We start from the raw sequence: 11,599 nt of genomic DNA on the forward strand, positions 1-11,599 counted from the left end.
TGTTTTGTACGTCTTGCACTTTAGAATTTCGTGCCTTTTCTTCTTTCCTTTCAGAGACATTGTCAGTAGGTGGTCACAGCAAAACTGGATAAACCCCAAAGAAATGTAATTAAATGATTATAGACAGAGTGAGTAGAAAGATATTTGTGGATCCAGTTCGTTCTGCCTCATCTTTGTTATATAAACCTATTTTCCATACTTAATGTATTGCCTGAGCTTGCAATATATGATTAACAGAACGTCTCCACCACTCAGGACTCTGCAGAAAAATGTGAGATGTTAATTCGCCAACATTTTAGGTTATTTTAAATATTCTGGGCGTGACCGATCTCACAGAGCGCTTTGGATTTATGCCTTGCATGACAGATGGAAATCTGAATACACTGATGCTCTCACTGATGTTGAAAACTTCTGTGCAGGAACAAAGAGCTGTAACACTTCCCTGCTCCTGGAGCTAACCTGGTATTTCCTAAAATCACGGAGCTCCACAGGTCATGGCCCAGCAAACAGGAGTTTCCCCAGCCCTTCCTGCCAGCGCCGCACGTACCCGGCACCGTGACGGGCTGGAAATGTGATGCTGTCAAGGGTCTGGGCGAGATTATTCCCTTCCCTCTGCAGTTGTTAGAGCTGCCCAGACAGCAAGAAGCAGATGCTCAGGTTCTTAAGGCTTCCTGGGAAAATCGACGATGTTTCAAAACCATACCAGAATCAAAAGTATGGAAAGATTAATCGAGCTTGGGTCAAGAGGGAAGAAGGATGCAATAGCTTGTGACAGCAGTAAGGTGGCAAATAATGTCCCCAGTGCTGAGCTCTCTTACTCGTCAGAACATTCAGAGCATCACAACAAAAACTCCTCTGGACTATTGACATAATATCTGAAAGAACATGGAAAAATGATGGGACAATCAAAGGTAGATTTTCATTTTCCTACTTGCATTCTTACGCTAACCTGAGAATCATAAAGCCTTAGTATAACTAAAAAGGAGCAAATGCTCTCAGTAAATTCAGATATAGAATAGATATAGAGAAATACATGTAGGATATGCTTTTATGTGTGTACAAGAGTTAAAAAAACTTTGGCACAGCTGCAGTTTGCACAAGCAGCAGAATGAACCTGCTTCAGGCATTCTTTAGAATCCCATTCTACTTTGGTAACCTCTGGATTTTGCAGTTTATCTTTTTAAAACCATGATAAAACCATCATGGCTTTATTCAACTTTTTGAGTCATTGGCCAGTCAGAAAAGCTGAAAGTAAAATAAAAAGCAAGACATGACAAAAATCAGAAAGAGTGGACATATTTCTGTCAGCCACAGCTACAAATGTTGTGATAAAGCGAGATAAGAAATTGAGGAAGGAAATAAGTGGTAACTGCATTCTTATTTTAGAGTATTTTATGTCTGATTGTTTCAAAATGGGGAGGAATATGTGACTGGGTACGTAACTCCACCCTCTCCAAGCCTTGCTGGGATCATTGTTTACGAGTGTATCCAAACACCAGAACAGTTTCCTGACCTCCAGTCTGCTGCTGTCATGGAAATGCCATGGGATGTTCTGGTGGCCACCTTGTCCCCATGGTCACAGCACAAACTTGTCATCATCTTGGGACATATGAGAGTGGAAAATCAGAATGGCAGGCAATTATCCCATATTTCCTTTCGTGGAATCTTGGCCACTGAGGGTCAGCAGCTAAGGAGCAAATCCACGTGCAGGGCACAGGACCTGATGTGTGGTTGCTGTGAGCACAACCTCATCCTTCTTGACCACCCATCACAGTCACCTTGAATGCCAATGCCCTGCTTCAAGTTAGTTCTGTCTTTTTTTTCTCCTTACTTTATTGCTTTTTAATGAACTGGCAACTCAAAGTTTCATCTAAAGCTGTTTCATATGCTTTTCTACTTTTAAAAAAGCCCAAATCTACTCAACTAAGCTTTAAGAAATCACATTGATCTGGAATAAAAAAAAATGTTTGAGTTGTTTTGTTTAAATATTAGTGAAGGAAAGAAATCCCAGATAAAGCCATGGATGTGACTGTTTGCCATTCCTTGAGAAAATAAATGTTCTAAGTCAACTCAGTAGTACTTGTGCAACTGAGTTCCCAATGCTGAAAACTGACACCAGTACCATGACCTGAATAACCTAAAATTTTGAACCAAAAGTAATGTCCCTCTGTAAAAGAAAGACCTCCCAAATTAAAACTCCAACTGCTCCATTTTGAGCCATAAAATTATTTTTTCAAGCTGCTGCCTGTATTGGGCTTCAAACCAAAACTGGGTGAATGCAGAGAAGGAAGCCTGATGCACAGCAATTAAAATATATGGAGGATATGGGGGATTTTGGTTCATCAAACCCTTCAAAGTACATCTATTTGCTGTTTGGTATTGCAATCATTTCCCTTCCCACTGGAAGCTTAATCTGTCGTGGAAGAATACATGAAGGAACATGTTTCTCTCAGATGGTATCAGACTGGTCATGTCCTTGCTACATTAATTTACTCTCGAGCAGAAGGGAATTTAGTGTCACCTTTGGTGGGGGTGTCTTGGTTAGCTTGTTCTCTTTTATTTTACATTTTACTATTGGAGGGAACCAATTCAGAGGCTGAGAGTGGTATTTTTAGCCTTTTAATCATGGCCTGTTCAAAATAATCCATATTTTGGCAATGGCCCACACTGTTACCTTCATTTGTTACCAATTGCCAGATTTATTTCTTAGAATTTTGCACAGATCCCAGGACCAGGGAGGCTTCTGGCCGAAATCCCTGCCAGCCCAGCTCCCAGCAGCCCATCCCAGCCCTCTGCAGTGTGTTCAGCCTGCAAAACCCCACGTTGGGTTGAGCACCAATGTTTGGGACACGCACTCGATGTCCCTAATGTTGGGTGGCAGGAAAGCAGGGGAGGGAACGAGCCCCTGCTTTTGGTTTGCAAGGTGCTGAAGCCCTGAGCTGTGGTTCTAGGGGATCTCTGCTCTCTGACAACGCTTCCCACCATGTGTTCCAGCCAGGAAGATGGATGTACCTCAGTTAAAGTGAGTCATTCACTGAACCTGGGCCAAACTTTGAAGCAAATCTGGGCCAGTTTACTGCCTCAGGAGGAAACCTGGTTTTTGCATGAATTAGATGTGAAAATAAGCAGAGCCTGACTGACATCTCCTCAAAATTCCGACTGTAAGGGTAAAACCCAGAGGGCATGAGCCTCAGGCATGACAAAAATGAGGAGGGGAAAATGAGGCTTCCTGTCTCCCCTGCAAGAGCCAGAGAGACACATGTTACTCAGGGTAAATAGTTAATGATTTATACACTAATTAAGTAATGTTTATAGAATGGCTTACATATGTAAATGGATTTAAAGATGCTTACGTTTTTCCTGCACTCTCCAAGTAAACTAACTTTCATTACAGAGCAAAACAATTCCATCCCAACTTGTTACACCAGTTCTTCAGCCAGGCAGCTTCGCAACCACTGCTCCCAGCTCGAACTGGGCTATTGTGTTTCTCTGAGGAAACTTCTGTGCTGGTTTGTAGTTGTTTTAATTCCATCACAGATCACATTCCGTTTAATGATAATTTGATTTTGCATTGCAAGACCCAGATGTACATTAGGAGGTCACAACCTTTCCATTTATCTCGTAAAGTAACTATTTTTTCCCCGAGTTCCATCAGGTTAAAACAGTTAGCAATTTTTCTCCTTGAAGTGTCCCTTCAGCTTGGCCAAGATATATAATAGATCAGTGTAGCTACAAATGCATTACAACATTAGTCATCAATTAGTTTTAAACCATCGCTGTAATATATCATTTATCCAGCTTGCTGTAGCACTATTGTGGACATTTAATTTTTTAAAGGCATCTTGATTTTTTAACCTGACGGCTGCATCCCCCTTTTGTCTCCTGCGCAGACATCTCCTTAAGGAACAATAAAAATTAGATTTGTTTGACCTGCACTCAGGGTTCGTTTAAGCGAGATGGATTTTAATTGCTCTGCCCAGTCTAGCAGACAGCTTTTATGTAATATTCCAGACATTTACGCACTGTCTTTTCCCTTGCTGTAAGCAGGTGTGTGTGCCCACAACTGCCTGTAAAGCAGCTCTTACAATTCATTTCACATCTCGGACAATCCTCTGGGAAATTGCTTTCTCTGAGATACTGTTGGCATCAAATTAAGGCCTCTGGTCATTGCCACCTCTTCCCTCCTCACACCATTTCCTTTTGTCTTTAGGATTCACCTTCTTGTGTGGCTAATTCCAAAAGGACCTTGCTGAGTGTGGTGTTCCTTGGGCTTGTGTTGTCATTAATGTCACAGGTGACTCGTCCCTGCAGGTCCCGGTAGTGAGAACGGCTGCAGGGCCTTGTGTGTCCCTCCCCAAATCCATCATGTCCTTGCAATAAGAGCCACAATTTGAAGAGGTTTGGACTATAGGACAGCTCGGACTGTGCCACAGTCACTCTTTTAGGTGTCTTTTAGGCTCTCTAAGTTCAATTATGGAGTCATGTGAGGAAGTTATCACAGCACTGACTTAGAGCTGCTCTGCCAGCTTGGAGTGGAGGCACGGTGAGCTCACATTTGCCCACATGAACCTTATTTGCTGCAGCTGCTGCATCAGGGAGAGGAGAACCTCATGTGGAGAGTTCTCTCCCTGCTATCTGTCCCTTTCCACGTGTGATACAATCTGAAGATGAGGTCCTCTGTTTTTCCCCTTCTCCCCATTCCTAAAAAGGAAGATTTGGCTGTCCCATGAGTTACCAAATCAGCACAAAAATGGGCCTCCTAAGCAGTTCTTTGTGCCTGCAGCTGGTTCTGGTCTCCTCTCTGTTGGACACACACATGTACTTAATTCCCAGTTGTGCTGGATGCCTATTAAAAGAACAAATCTGCAAGTGAGGAGGGTCTCTTCTGCCGTGTCAGTGGCAGTGGGATATGTAAATCTCCTGCATGCTGAGGCAAATGAATGCTCAAAGTGCTTGGGAGAACAGCTGGGAAAGGGAATATGCAGTTTTTATTCTGCTGCAAAGTGTCACTGATCCAACTTGCCAAGCTGATCCTCCTGTGGCGCATTGTGCCTGCTCCATGATTCTGCCTTCTGCTTCCAGGGGGGTAATTCAGAGTGCTCAGCACTTCAGAAAGGCACAGGGAAGGCACAGAGAAAGGCACAGAGAAAGGCACAGAGAAAGGCACAGAGAAAGGCACAGGGAAAGGCACAGGGAAAGGCACAGGGAAGGCACAGAGAAAGGCACAGAGAAAGGCACAGGGAAAGGCACAGAGAAAGGCACAGGGAAAGGCACAGAGAAAGGCACAAAGAAAGGCACAGGGAAGGCACAGAGAAAGGCACAGGGAAAGGCACAGGGAAAGGCACAGGGAAAGGCACAGGGAAAGGCACAGGGAAAGGCACAGGGAAAGGCACAGGGAAAGGCACAGAGAAAGGCACAGAGAAAGGCACAGGGAAAGGCACAGAGAAAGGCACAGGGAAGGCACAGGGAAGGCACAGGGAAAGGCACAGGGAAAGGCACAGGGAAAGGCACAGAGAAAGGCACAGGGAAGGCACAGAGAAAGGCACAGAGAAAGGCACAGGGAAGGCACAGGGAAGGCACAGAGAAAGGCACAGAGAAAGGCACAGGGAAGGCACAGAGAAAGGCACAGAGAAAGGCACAGGGAAGGCACAGGGAAGGCACAGGGAAAGGCACAGAGAAAGGCACAGGGAAGGCACAGGGAAGGCACAGGGAAAGGCACAGAGAAAGGCACAGGGAAAGGCACAGAGAAAGGCACAGAGCTGCCTCTCCCACAGTGTACACCCAGCACAGTGCACAGCACAGGAGCACTGCAGGGGAAAGGACAATCCGAGTCAGGGCCTGTGAGGGACAGGGGGTTCAGGTCATGGAAAGCAGTGGAGGAGTAGGAAGATTTGCCTGTCTTGCCTGCCTGGGAAGCCAGAGGAGGGTTTGGAATAATTCTCCTCCGTGCCACTGCGTTTCTCTCTTTTTATCTGCCAGTAGTGAATCCCAGTTGCTCAGGAGACATCCTGGAGTGAGACTGGTACATGATGGTGCAGGAATCACAGAACACTTAAAGAAAGTGAAGGGTTCTGTAGGAGACTGTGGAAGAAATCCTGTTATCTTTTCCTGAAACTGAGCAGAATTGCACACTTGACAAAACAACTGCACAGCTCAAGGAATTCACCTTCCACCTGCCCTGCCTGGATGGCTTCCCTCTGGACAGGAGAGAGGAGCAGCAGAGCATGGTCTGTGTTCACTGTGACAACAGTGGGAGAAATTCAGATGGGGCATTCCCTGAGAAGAGCCTTAGAAGACACTTACTTGATGCCGAATTTGTGAACACAGCAGTGACATCAGGAAAGGGATGGGAGGTCCAGCACACTTACTTTGCATGTGGACACATAATTCTTAATTTCATATTCTGGTTTTTCTTCCCTGGGGCTTTTATATCCATCAGTGAGCCACACCAATGTTTTTTACTTCCCTGACAGAAGCACTGAAATCAGAATCCATTTATTTAGTACCAAACAAATGCAGAAATAAGAGCAGGCTGTAGCACTAGAATACACATTTGTAACCCTCTGAGGACCAGATGCAGTGGAGCTGGAACACTCAGCAGCTGTAATGTGCACTGAGAAGTCACATTTGTTCAAGAAAAGCCACATTACTTATATTAATTGGATGTGTCCAGCTCATCCTGAGTCCACTTAAGCCTTGGCAAACCTCTAGCTCTGAGCGTAACAAAGGTATTAATACTGATATTCCTTTATATTATCCCATTTACGACTCCCACCTTTGCAGCCTAATACTTATTCTTTGGAACACAGAGAACTATTGACTCATATCTGGACTAGGTTGCTAAAACCTCCTAAATTTAGAGATGTTTGGAACAAGAAAGGGAGTTTGGTTCAGGCCCATCCACAACAGCAAATTAAACACAAGTCATCATCTGTGCGAGCGACATTTTCGGCATGTCCAGAGCCTGGCGGGAGCTGACATTCCTTCTCCCAGGAAGATTTACAGAATCTGTGCATTGAGAAGCATTGAGGTAAGCCCTGGTCTGAGGGCCAAGGGCATAAATCAGACCTGTCCCCTCCCTTCAGTAAATTACAGACGTACACGCCGTAGGTTGGCTCGCTGTGCTCTTGGCAACTCCAGCAGCTCTGTGAGTGTGTGTTCACAGAGAAGGAGTTTGTGTCATGCTCACACATTCACATTTTACATTTTACTTTCTGAGATTTTGGTGCAAGGAATATGGTGTACATCATTTCTTCCCTCCGTTTGCCTCAGATACTGGGTTAAACAGGCTGAGAAAAAAGAGTGATATTAAAATATTGGCACGTTGTGCACTCTCTCAGCAGAAACGGTGTCGCCTGCACATCGCTTTGGTGTAATTGATGTAGGTCAATGTTAGGTCAGCAAGAAGTGCTGGGTTGGCATCTGCAGAGATTGAGGTCCTCTCCTCATTCACAGAACAAGTCCAGATCAAGAAACTGCATTAAAGCTTCACGCCCAAAGCTGCCTTAGAACACAGAATATTTCCTCAGGCCAACCAAGAGCTCACCTGTTCCTCCAGCCCGTGGTTTATATGGAAACCCAAACTGGCCAGCTGGCAGAATGACAAAGGTCTGACACTACCAAACTGCTTCTTCAAACACTCTCAAGGTTTTTATGAGCTGAGTGTTTGCAGAAGTCCGTGTACCTGTGAAATAACTGAATCACTGTCTTCCATGTGTCAAAACGATGCCATTTCTGGGCTGCTCCATCCTCCTCCCACAGACCTGCCACGTTTTAGGTGGAATGCATGGCCTGAAAACCCAAAAACGTGTGGCAGCTCAGGCTGGCTCTTGAGAATGGACACGGTGAATGGCACTGGAACCCCACACCACATCCCAAAGGGATGCAGCTCACTCCAGGCATTCAGCCTCCCAAACTGGATAATCTGTGTGAAGGTTTTCTCAATGACCTGAAGAGCCAGCAGAATTTCATTGAAGCTGAAAGCCTCATGTAATCAGACAACATGAGAATTCAGGCTTCTAAAAAAAACCAGTGTTTTGAGCATACTACAGGAACTGCTGCTGCAAAATTATGCAAATTCCAGATCTTCTGTTTCTGTAAATAAGAATTTTCCAGGAGAAAACATACAGAGGAGACAATCGTGCTCTAGCCTGAACAGGGAGGGGGAAATTCAGGCTCTAGTCCAGCTCCACTCAGATACTTCAGCTCACTGGCTTCCATTTTCCATGGTGAGACCAAAACAATGGTAATAAAAATCACAATGAAAGCAATTGAAGAATATTTGCATAATTATTTAGCATGTGTTTGCACGCTTTGCATGTTAAACAAGGGATTGTTCCTCATCCCACGCTCTCAGGACTGATAGGGAAGTAGAAAGTGTGGAGCTGAGTGGGAATAAAACCTGATGTGTATAGAAGTAAATTCAGTCTGTAGGAAAACAAGCTGAAATGTGTATTTAAGAGAGACTAAATATTAAAAGATTCCCAGCCTGGTGGAAAAAAAAAATCAGGGAGTTCACATAGAGAACAAAGGCTGTGACACAGAAGGAAGGATAGAAATAATTGTGGAAGAAGCTGATGAGTGGTGGGCCAGGCTGGAAATACTGGTAGGGTGACAGGTGAACAAAGGATGATTGATGATGGTGATGATGATGATGATGATGATGATGATGATGATGATGATGATGATGATGATGATGATGATGATGAATCCCTTCTCAGTTTGCACAGTGATGGAACAAGAGTCCTGCTGACTCAGGGTGATGCCCAGATGGTGACTGGAAGATTCCGCTGCTGCAGGGCAAGGGCCACCTCGGAAACCTCCGGGTTTATCTGGGATCTCAACCTCTTCCAAAGCCCTGCTGGAGCCAAGCACCTGCCCAGGGAAGATATTGCTCCACAGGCCTTTGAAAGGGCACATTTAGCAGCAGGTTCAACCAGTAATTCATTGAACACGGCATTCAAGGCAATGGACAAACCCATGTGGGAATAAGCCTGAGTCACTTCGTGCAGGAGTGGCGTCCCTGAGCTGAGCCCATCCCGGAGCTGCTCCCTCCTCATCCATTCAGAGCCTGACACAGATCCAGTTCTCCATCTGAAATACCAAGCTCTCCCTCATCTGGGACAAATTTACCACCTTGATTTTCAGACTCCACTTCATGTGGACGTGCCAGATGAGGTTTCCTGAACACTCACCCCAGGAGATAGAAATATCAGCAGGAATTGAGAGAGAGATGTCACCTAGGCAGACTTAACTCACTGTGTCCCCTCAGTGTTTTGCCAGCTTTGATTTGTTGAACTAAATTGGGGAAAGGCTGATTTGAAAACAAAAAATAGATCCGAAGAGGAGCTGGGGGTTCCATACTCAAGGAAGTAAAATGATAATCCCCTATCAAAAAGACAAATATGTGATACTCTGGTGGTAAAATTCATAAGAGCGTTATGAGCTATAAGTTTTAAAAAAAGGACAAAGACATAAAGAAAAATGGAGTAATCCAGCCATGTGAGAACAGCGAGAAAAACAGCTGGTTCAGATATTCATATTGACAAAACTTTGGCTGGATATATCAAATATATCCCTTCCCACCCCAAAATCCTCTGGGCTTCAAGGGAGCACAAACATCCCTTATCATTCCACATCATGAATTACCAGTCCTGCTCTGTCCAACTACCAGAGCATTGACCTCTGAATGCAGATACCAGTGGTCCTTATCACCCCACAGAACCATGCTGTGGGTTCGTGTGGGGAGAAACGTGATTCCATATGGAACAGATCAGTCAAAGCGTTTTTATCTCACATAGGAGGCCGTTCACCATCTCCCACTGGTGCTTGCCATAAAACCAAGACAAAGTGAGGTTGTGTCAGCACTGTCTGGACTCAGAGAATGTGGGTGGATGTCCATCCTGCAGTCTGGAATAGCATTTCTTCATGCAAGGAGCACATTTAGCTGTCTGCAGATTCCTGAGATGTTTGCAGGAGAAGTGCAAGGTTGTGCTACCAAAGGAGAACATGAGCCAAAGATGTTCTATCATCCATATCCTATTAAAGGTCAGCCAGAGCTCTTACCTCAGTGCTGTAATGTGACCAGAAACTTAATTGAAAATATACGAAAAGGTTATTAACGAAGAGATGAAACCATAGTAAATTTAATATAGCCCGCAGAAGGACTCTTGCTAGAAAAAGAGAAGGTTACATAGATAGATAGATAGGCCTTTAATTAAGGTATATTGCTGGGTTAAGTGTAAATTTTCCAAGCAAAAATGAAGATAGAAAACTGGTAATTGCTTCCAATTTATATTATAAAAATCAGTCATATTCATTTTATTTCCTATGACAGCCTTACTTAATTCTAAGCTTCATTCACTTAATTGGAAGGGAGAATTCTTTGAGTAAAAACATAAGGAATTGAGGAAAGAGACAGGCAGATTGCAAGAACTGAATGAACAGCACTTTAAACGAAATCATTAAAACCCCTCGTCTAAGATTCTCTGTAGATTCATGCTTGCTGTCCTCAAGGGATATTTATTATCAAAGCTGAGTAGGAAAAGATTGGGAATTATATCAGAAAAAAAAATCTCTAATGGTTTCTTGAAAATTGATTCTGAAGAACTCCCTGTTTCTATTCCTGTCATAATTTCTCCATGTCTCAAAGTTAGTGTAGAGTAGAAATTCAAATATTTCTCTCACTGACACCTCTTGCAACTCTGGTGTCTCATTAACACAAAGGTTTGTGCACAGGAACTGCATTGACCTCAACCAGATTCTCTGCTCACAACAGATTTAGGGGTGAGTACGTTCGAGGAGGGCTTTGCTGTGAGTACCCACACAGCTCTCTTTGCATGAATCAGTCTCAGGGAACAAAGGAAAAAGCCTTTCTGGAGCGGTGAGTGTTTGTGGGTTTGGGAGTAACCGGTGGCGATTAGGAAACAATCCGCGGTGGCTGAGGTGGCAGATAAGAGGCAGAGATGTGAAGAGCTGACATTTAAAAGTAATAGTCCTGGAGAATGCCGCTGATTCACAAGAGCAGATATCAGAATCGCTTGATGACTGCTGTTGAATAATAAGTCTACAACCCTTTCGAAGATTAAAAAAATCGCTGCCCTACCGAGGGTTGACTTCTGAGGGAGGTTTAGTTCTTCAGGGTGAATGTTCACAGAGCTTCATGATGTGGAACTGCCCGCGCTCCTTCCCCTGACAAAGCCCAGCACAGGATGGCTTCTCCACATGTTCTATTCCTGGCCAGGAGATGGAATTCTGTAATTAGAATCAGCCGAGGTACACGGAATTTTAGTGCCTCCATGCATAAACGAAAACCAGTGCATCACAAACGTATTCCTGGGGCAGTGGGTTCTGCCACAGGCACAGGCAGCAGCAGCACCATTCCCAAATCCTTCGGGGATCCATTTAAGCAACCACTTGAAAAGGATGCATAGCAGAAAGTGGGGACAGCTGAGGCAGAGAAGACACTAAATCCCTCCCTGTCAGAAGTCAAATGATGTTAGAGAAGTTATCAATGGATGGTGTTGGTCTGCATCTCTGGTTTCTGGAGGGAAGTGACAAGGGACACTGCTCCATCCATTGACATAAGAGAAGGTTAAAA

At 44.4% G+C, this 11,599-nt stretch overlaps 1 protein-coding gene across 1 annotated transcript in view; it reads right to left on the bottom strand.

Moving 5' to 3' along the window:
- FGGY (FGGY carbohydrate kinase domain containing) overlaps nt 1-11,234 on the bottom strand; it is a 144,784-nt gene extending 133,550 nt beyond the window's left edge. The window contains exon 1 of the mRNA XM_063406983.1: nt 11,105-11,234. The gene's annotated coding sequence lies outside the window, so the exon portion shown is untranslated. The remainder of the gene's footprint in view (nt 1-11,104) is intronic.
- Between the last annotated feature and the right edge of the window lie 365 nt (nt 11,235-11,599).

Source organism: Prinia subflava, chromosome 10 (genome assembly GCF_021018805.1).
Source record: "Prinia subflava isolate CZ2003 ecotype Zambia chromosome 10, Cam_Psub_1.2, whole genome shotgun sequence".
Taxonomy (NCBI): domain Eukaryota; kingdom Metazoa; phylum Chordata; class Aves; order Passeriformes; family Cisticolidae; genus Prinia; species Prinia subflava.